This window comes from Acomys minous, assembly GCF_964271855.1.
Source record: "Acomys minous genome assembly, chromosome: 5".
Taxonomy (NCBI): Eukaryota; Metazoa; Chordata; class Mammalia; order Rodentia; family Muridae; genus Acomys; species Acomys minous.
The window spans coordinates 24,404,503-24,414,290 of NC_140494.1; positions in this window are offsets into that span (position 1 = coordinate 24,404,503).

Genomic DNA, 9,788 nt, shown 5'->3' on the forward strand with positions numbered 1-9,788 from the left:
CCTAAAAAAGTGCAAGCTTGAATGCAGGCTGAGTTGATGGCCAAACTCTGCCAAGACAGGGTAAGCAAGTCCTCAATAGTTCCTGCCTCACAAATGCCTGAGGTGCCTTAAGATGCCTGAAGATGGTGCTCAATTGTTATAGTTTTGGGGGGCTGTTCAGGCAGCAAACTGTCTCTGACATCTTCTCGTTTGGGAAGCTGCTAACCTGTACTCCCTGTACACTCAGATAATCAATTTTATTCTTTCTCAAGTCTCTAATGGAGGTGAAGACCAGATAGTTTATTTTTACAATTAAACTTAGTTGTTTAGAGGTTAAGATGTTTTTAGGTCTAGATAGATGTTTTACGTTTATAATGACGAGATATGATAGATTTTGATTTTCATTCAGAATTTTATACACACCAAGATAGGAAAGATGTTTTCTTCAAGGCTGTCAAATACAAATAGCCAAAACACTAAGAACATAACATTTATATAATTCCTGATTGTGTCATGATTCTTATTGGTATAGGTAGTTTATTGTATATAAGTGTAATAATATAAATGTATATGCAAAAATAAAAATGTTTAATTAAAAAAGAAAGAAAGAAAATATCATCATGCTCTGTGATAGACTTAATGTCAAAAAAAAAAAAAAGAGGCATAAGTAAGTGAATCTCTCTTTTCAAAGCTCAGAGTTCAAAGCTCCCCTGGGCACATAGCAAGTTCCAGGCCAGCCAGGATTCCGCGGGAAACCCTTCTCAAAAGAAGCAGTAATTATGACTTAGTAATTAATAATCATGACTTCTGAATGAAAACTCTGGGAAGAAACACTACTGCAAACACATCCTGTATTTCTATTTTTAAACTTTACAGTTTGTTCGAATTTAATGTTCACAGAATGAGTTTTGCTTGTTTTCTTGCCCGTGTGAAATGGGGCTGGCGGACACACTGCCACTTTGTGTAGTCCCACGCTGGGCCAAAGGTATCAGCTGCAGCGAGCTTAAGAACCAGCCTCCATTCTTAGCAACCCTTCACCTCCATCTCAAAGCTGCCCTTCACAGCTACACGCAGGCTCTCTCTGTTATGTCTTGCTTATTCACAGTCACTGAGGAGTGTTGGGATTTTGCTTATTTATGACTAAAACCAAGAAGTTTTCACTTGGCTGTGAGACTGAATATTTCAATTTGATACATAAAGCCGTAGTTGATAACTCCTCTGGGCATGAAGTTTCTTCTTTTTTCCTTTGTTCATTGGATGACGCAGGGAGCAGAGGACTGGGTGCTTTTCCTGATACATTCGGTTTCCTGATACCCTCGGTGTAACAGTTAACAGGATGCTCCTGAGCAAGAGACACCAGTTGCACATGACCACCATCTTCTTCCCCAACTAAGCTGAGGACAGCACTCTCTCCACATTTCTACTCATTATAATTGCCTGATTTCAGAGCAGGAAGAAAAAGCATGGCAGCTCCAACCACCTTAATACACCATCTGTTAGAACGTCTTGCGGAAAGGCAGCATTGCAGAAGCAGACACAGGCTGACCAGCGGACCAGGTTCAAGGCTTTTGTCGCTATTGGGGACTACAATGGTCACGTTGGTCTTGGTGTTAAGTGCTCCAAGGAGGTAGCCACTGCTATCCAAGGGGCCATCATCTTGGCCATGCTTTCCATCATCCCTGTGCGGAGAGGCTACTGGGGGAACAAGATTGGCAAGCCACATACTGTTCCCTGCAAGGTGACAGGCTGCTGTGGCTCTGTTTTGGTGGTCTCATCCCTGCCCCCAGAGGCACTGGCATTGTCTCAATTCCTGTGCCCAAGAAGCTACTGATGATGGCCGGTATTGATGACTGCTACACATCAGCCAGGGGCTGTACTGCCACCCTGGGCAACTTTGCCAAGACCACTTTTGATGCCATTTCCAAGACCTACAGCTACCTGACACCGGATCTCTGGTAAGAAACTGTGTTCACCAAGTCTCCTTATCAGGAATTCACTGATCATCTTGTGAAAACCCACACCAGAGTGTCTGTTCAGAGGACCCAGGCTCCAGCTGTGGCTAACACATAAGTTTTTACAAGAAAAATAAAGTGAATTAATTCTGTTTAAAAAATAAAAAATAAAAGAACTGGAGGCTTGGAAGAACCTAGCCAACCACAGACTGCAAAACTAAATGTGGCCAGCAGAGGTCCCTGGTTTGCAAAGAAGAAAGCCACTAAAGGGAACACAACTCTGGTGATCAACTGGGAGAGCAGCCACCTCCACCTCGTCTTTGACAACAGTATGAAAAATGTACACCAGGAAAAAGAAAAACAGCCTCTTCTTTACAACCTTACGTGTAAGACTGTAAAATTTATAGAAGAAACGCATCAAAATTATCAGCACAGGCGAGGACTTATGAAAGGGTTCCAATAGCACAGGAAATGATAGTCCACGAATTGACAAATGGGAACGTGTGCATTTACAAAGCTTCTCCACTAGAGTGAAGACAGCCTGAATGGAGGCCAGTAGGGGGTATATTTGCTAAATACTCTACTTGCATATCAAATATGGGAATAAAATCTAGACTACCTATAGGATTGTAAAAATTAAACACCAAGAGGCAAATCATCTGATCAGTCCATGGCAAGATGAACTGACTAGACAGAAAAAAAAATGCAAATAGCCAATAAATATTTGAAAATGCTTTCAACAATCAGTGCCACATCAATTGTTCTACATCCTATGTCTGAAGAGTGTGGTGTCTCCAACAAAAGGGTCTTCCCTTCGTCCTGCAAGGAAACAAGGACATCAACAGCAACTTTTACTGTTAGGGGAGTGATTTGTCGTCCCTTGACCAACAACTAGAAGAGAAGTTTTCCAGTAAAACCTACTGCTGCCACTTTCCTAAACCAATGTAATTTCTAACTACATTCTAAAAACATTCCCTTATATCCATAGACAAATGTAGAGCTCGAATGTTGGGCAGTGGTGGTACACACCTTTAATCCCAGAACTTGGGAGGCAGAGATGGTTGCATCTCTGAGTTCAAGGGCTTCCTGGTCTACAACATTTCAGAACAGCCAAGGACACATAGAGAGACCTTGTCTTGACAAAACTAAACAAACAAAAATGTAGTTTTCACCCCTCATCAAAACAATAAAACAAAAATGTTTTGCTTTTATTTTTCCTACAATAGACAGAGACTGCTACAGAAATCCTAAAGTGGTCAAAATGCAAAGAACAGTAGACTGAGAAGTGTTCAATCCCAAGTAATTAATCAATATCACCACTATAGCTAAGGCTTGGGTTACATCACATAAGGTGTGGAAAGATTGTAAAAGCAGGGAGCCAAGGTACCTGCTGAAGGATAGTCTTACATATATGAAGGGCAGCTGCACTCATGAAGTAGGTACATTTACCTAAACAAGATCATCACAATGCCAACACCACAGGACATACCAACACCACAGGACACACCAACACCACAGGACACACCAACACCACAGGACACACCAACACCACAGGACATGCCAACACCACAGGACATGCCAACACCACAGGACATGCCAATACCACAGGACACACCAACACCACAGGACACACCAACACCACAGGACATGCCAACACCACAGGACACACCAACACCACAGGACATGCCAACACCACAGGACACACCAACACCACAGGACATGCCAACACCACAGAACACACCAACACCACAGGACATGCCAACACCACAGAACACACCAACACCACAGGACATGCCAACACCACAGGACACACCAACACCACAGGACATGCCAACACCACAGAATACACCAACACCATAGGACACACCAACACCACAGGACATGCCAAAACCATAGGACACACCAACACAGATGGAGGAAATATCACATAGCTCCGCACCTATGTGAAAAGCTTTGGCCAATTAATGACAGCTGAGGGAGTAAAAGGCAGTCTTCTCTGGGGATGAGTACTCTGTTAGGTTGCCCAACTCCAGTGGCCATCATGAAACATTTGTACATACAAGCAACACTAAACAGACTCAACAAGTTATATATTACATACATAATAACTGAAGAAGAAGAGGTCATAAACTTAAGAGTAGGGGACATGGGATGAGTTGAATGGGGAGGGAGAAGGTGACTACTGTACTAATATGTAAATTCTCAAGTACATAAAAATGTTTTTCATTAAAAAAAATAGTTCCAAGCCTTAAATGCTCAGTAGCTGTTTATGTGTTATAAAGTTTGGCCCAGAAAGGAAAGGTTCTCATTTAAATCAAGAATAGTCTTTATACGCAATGAAAAATTTAAAAGCTTCTGTCTGGTGAAAGGCAGGAAGGCAGGAAGGAAGGAAGGAAGGAAGAAAAGAAGAAAGGAAGAAAGAAAGAGATGTCCACATGTAAAATAGAACTACTTTGAGATTCTAGCTCACTCCAGTCATAATAATCACCAAGAAAAAACAGACAGCAAATGTGGGGAAAGGAATCTTTTACACTATTAGGAAACACAGATCCTATGGAGATGAGGATGGAGTTTAAAGACAAGAACCTGAAGCCATAATTATCCTAGAACCCAGCTGTCCCACTCTTGAGTATATTCCCAAAGAGCACAAATCAGTATACCACAGAGACACTTGAACATGTGTGTCTATGGCCACACCTATTCACAGTAACTAAGGAACAGAACAAGCCTAGATGTCCATTTGCTGATCAATGGATAAAGTATGTGTTATAAATACAAAAGGAAATTTTATTCAGCTGTAAAGAAAAACAAAAATTGAAACAAACGTAATTGAAAACCACTATGTTAAGCAAAATAAGCCAGACTTTAAAAGGCAAAGGTGTGTGTGTGTACATGTGTATGAGAGAGAGATAAAAGTAGAGAACATGGAAGGGGAGGAAGATCTCTTCAGAGAGGAAGGCATAAAGGGGAAGGTGGTAGGGTCCATATGACATGAAAGCAGCAAGAGACCATCTCAGGGGAGGAAGGAGACCAGGAAGAGGGGGCACTAGGGAAGTTAGCAGTGAAGGGGGGAAGTGAATATACTATTCTCCCTCTCTTTCTTCTTCTTCTCCTTCTCCTTCTCCTTCTCCTCCTCCTGCTCCTCCTCCTTCTCCTTCCTCCTCCTCCTTCTCCTCCTCTTCTTCTTCTTCTTCAGACACACACACACACACACACACACACACACACACACACACACACATGCATCAATTCAGACCTGAAGACACTGGTCAAAAACTTTATCAGCTTTCTCACTCCTCATGCAAACACACATGTCTCGCATGTTTGCAATGTTCTACCCTGATCGTCTCCTTGCCTCCCAGCTGGTACTGCCAGAGAAAAATGATGAAAGGCAGAGATCTGGCTCTTGGCCTTGAAGTAACAGAGGCAACAGAGGCTCAGCCATCAGGTCAATGAGCTCATCCTACAGCAGGAAGCACTTGGGGACTGTCCCTTGTCATTCCACCTGTCTGCCACTGAGAAATGGGCTCTGGCCCACAGAGAAGCCAGTGGAGGCCCGCACCATACTGACATGTTTCTACCATCTACCAAGGTGAAGTTCCTGCTTATTCCGAAAAATCAGTTCATCTTCACCATCTTCCTTAGAGGTGAGTCAGTCACCTGCATTAATTAATGAAATCCTCCAGACAGCCAAACAACACAACTTAGTTTTCATTGCTTTCAAGTTAACTGTTATTCACCTTTTCCTAGCATCAGTTACTTATTTTTAACTGTACAAGACGAAGGTCCTCCTTATGTACCCAGCTTACCTTTGGAATGATACTAACATGCCTTTGATTTCCCTCAGAATTGTCACGTAGATGGTATAACTTCCCCCAAAATACTAAGAAGTAAATGGAAGGCAGTAAGGAACAAGAAATGGTTGCCATGGTTTCTTGTAGACTCAATCTTCTTAACCAAAATATTTTATTAACAACTTATTGACCAAGCCTACGTCAATTATAACCCGATTAACCAAAACAGTAGGAAATGAGCATTAATTGACACAACAACAAAACCTTAAGGATATCAGTCCCGAGGAGTGATTCTCTGGTCGGGAGCCACAGATTGGGAGCCCAGGATTTCTTCCACTGGAACCAGGGGTAACCAGACCCCAGAGCCTCAGCAGGAGCCTGAGCTGAGCTCAAGGTTTTCTCTAGGAGCATACTGAAGGGCAGTGATGAACAGCCAAATCTATCCCAAGTCTTCAATCCGCACCGCTGCCAGTTCTGGGCTCATTTATACATCTCCTCCCAAAGTCTATTCACGGGATCTTTTTCATCTGGTAGCAATTAAGCTCCTGCATGAGGTGGTTGCTCTTCTAGCGAATTAACATCACCTGTTCTCTCACTAGACCGTTGCCATCCCACACTTGGGATCCTAAAGAACAGGTTTCTCTCCTTCAGTTTCTTGTTTGTTTGTTTTTTGTTTTGTTTTGTTTCGTTTTGTTTGAGACAGGGTTTTTCTGTGTAGTCTTGGCTGTCCTAGACTTGCTTTGTAGACCAGGCTGGCCTTGAACTCACAGCAATCCGCCTGCCTCTGCCTCCCGAGTGCTGGGATTAAAGGCGTGCGCCACCACGCCCGGCCTCCTTCAGTTTCTTTTGCATATATTTTAAGTACTGATGTAGTTGGACCATACGGCAGTCTTAGCTTTTGAGGAACCTTCAGACAGCCTATATCGCCTTCACCAGTTCCTGTTCCTACCAACAGTAGAGAGGGGCACCCTTTTCTCCACATCTTCACCAACATTTCATGTTTAATGGCAATCATTCTGACTGGGCCAAGATAAAAAGTCAATGTAATTTTTATTGACATTTATCTGATGGCTAAGGATGTTGAATATATATATATTGACTGGACATTTGTAGTTTTGTTTTGTTTTTTTTTTAGAAAAGTAAAGGGCCATTTTCAATAGCACAGCTTCCTATTTCAGAAATTGTAACCTTAAGATATGCTAACCATCCCAAATATTCTACCAATATAAAGCTTTACACTTTTACTCATTTGAGGATATAAAAACGTTGAATTATTTAAAGCATTAGCAATTCAAATTTAAGAGTTTATTCTCTAAGTCAGAAGTCATAAGCTTGATATAAAAACTCGTGTGTGTGTGTGTGTGTGTGTGTGTGTGTGTGTGTGTGTGTGTGTGTTTCTAGGCTTTTTCTGCAGAGAATGATAAGTCTGATAAGTCACAGGCTTTGTTTATTTTAAAATCACAAAAAAAATGGCTTAGTCTGCAACCCCAAAACTAGGGAGACTGAGGCAGAAGAACCTTGTGAGTTAGACGCCAACGTTGGCCTCAGAAACAGGTGCAATAACAAAAAAAATTAACAAACAAACAAACAGAAACCCAAAAGCAGGCATCCAAACATATATAAGTAACCTCATAGGGTAAGATAAACAATAATAAACAGACTCTGATGAAATCATAAATATTGAGAATATAAGACTCAGATTTTTAAAAGAATTATGATTAATATGTTCAGGAAATCTGATGGAAAACAGAGACTACATAGAACCAAAGAGTTTTAATAATCAGATAGGAATTCTAGAATAGAAATTATAGAGTAAATCAGTTATGCTTAGCAAAAGATTACACAGATCAAAATAATGAAGTGGGAAATAGAATAAAATGTCAAACCACAGGGAGAAAACATTATTAAAATTGATTTTTAAAAAAAAAAGAGCCCAAGAGACAAAGGTAGCACAGCAAAACACATTGTGCATACACAAGTGGGGCAAATGTCTTTTTTTTTTATGAGATAAAAGCTGAGTATTTTTCTGAAGTTGACAAAAAATACCCACTGAGGAGAACAGTTCACCCTGTTGGCTCTCTCACTTTCAGCCACACTAAGCCTGAAGTCCTCTGTGATCTGCCCTCTCTTCTCCTGTCTTGATTATTATCAGGGCCAGTGGTTCCTGGGTCTGTAATCCCTGAGAACTATGTGGAAAGCTTTAAAAAATATATATCAGAGCCCTCCTTGACCCCCTAAAAGTGTGGGTGAACTGACCTGGACAAAGGGAGCTGAGAATCTGCTGTTTTTGAAAAGCTCCTCTGATGACCGCAGTGTGCGGCTTTGAGAACCATACGCAATGGCTCAGTTTGGCACCAGGTGAACTAGTATTGCCCCCAGATGAAGCCGAATTCTACACTTGAGACTCACCAATCACACAGCTGCTATCTGTCCTGTTGTTTCTCATCAACCGTTGGCTCCCTATTCCCACCCTTTATCCAACATAGAATCCAAGAAGGAAAGAGAAGTGGGTCATTTATTAGCTCTGAACTGTGGACTAAAGACCTCGACAATGATTCATTTGAAATCAAAAACAAGGTCAGCCTGACATGTTGGCCCTTAGTCTGGGCCAGCCCTCTTTTTTTTTTTTTTAAGATTTTAATTAGTGTGTGTCTGAACGGCACAACTGTCAGAAAGCCTTTGTCAATCCCGTCACATCAAAATCCAGGAGCCTCCTCATGTTGGTCTACATGAGCTTTGAGTTTCTCTACACTGAGTTTTATTTACTTTTCCCGAGACAGAAATCAACTACAAATTTAGTGGCTCTAACTGGCTGTAAACTAGGAAAGATTTTAGACTGACTCAGCTGAGACGGGCCTACTAAGAGATGGGCTACACAACCATTAAACAGACGCCTACCACAAACACCTCCTGACATGATGAGGAAGATTGTTTCAGAGTGCAGACAAATGCGCCAAACAGTAGCAGAGAAGCCTGGACAAAATGGGTCACAGCCGTGGTGGCCCCTTGGCAAAAAGAGAACAACATTCATTTGGCCCAGGTGTCACTGGAAAGACAAGAGTGGAAGTTATAAAGTGGGTAAGGAACATGAAAGGAGATCATCTAGGGATATAAAATGCCAGCTGGACAAGGAAAATAATTAAAGATATCTATTACATAGCATGGTGACTATAGTTGGTAATAATATACTGTGGACTTGAAATATCTCCTAGGACACACACACACACACACACACACATACACACAGTATTTGAGTCCGTGCGTATGTTTAACTTGCTAGCTTTGCTTGGCAAGTTTGTAATGTTGTAACTAGCAATTGGTACCATGTATATCATATATCATAAACATATTTCCATCAACTAAAAGTTTTTTTTAAAATAGGGAAACAGGTGTCCATGGGTGGGAAATCATTTTTTTTCATTTCATTAAAAGAGTGGATTAAAAAAAAATCCTGCAAGCAGTTTTTAAATTGTAAGATTCTTTGTTAGAGTTGGTCAAAGTGAACTGAGCTGCTCCAACCTGTGCCATTGGTAGACTTCAGTGCGTGTCAACAGTGACCCAGATGTGCCACCGCAGAAAGAACAGCTGAAACCACTCTGTACACTCCTGTCACCTTCTGTTTCTAGTCTCTACCCTGCCACTAAGAAAGAACATCAGGAGATTGCCAGGGTAGAGGGAAAGGCTGGAAGCCTCAGGGTTCTAAAGAAAGCAAAGAAAGGTTTTGCTTACTGAATAAACACATCTTCCTTTGTTATATACCAGTATCCATCAGGGCAAAACCACCCATCCTGAAGGGAAGCTCTCTAATACACACGACGTCAAAAGGGGGTGGGGCATCCCATCCTAACGGAACGCACCTCAAGCTCAGGGAGCAAACCACTCAAAGACTTCAAAAATCCCAGAAACTGACAAGAGTCACTAAACCCCTCCCTCTCAAAACATGTTGTAGTAAGTAAGGACTGCAGCGAGACTCTCAAAACAAGCCCATCTGCCTAGCGGAGGCTCAGACCAGTCACGTGTACTGGAAGAAGCTGAGACCAGCTGAGCTGCCTGGAAAAGATAT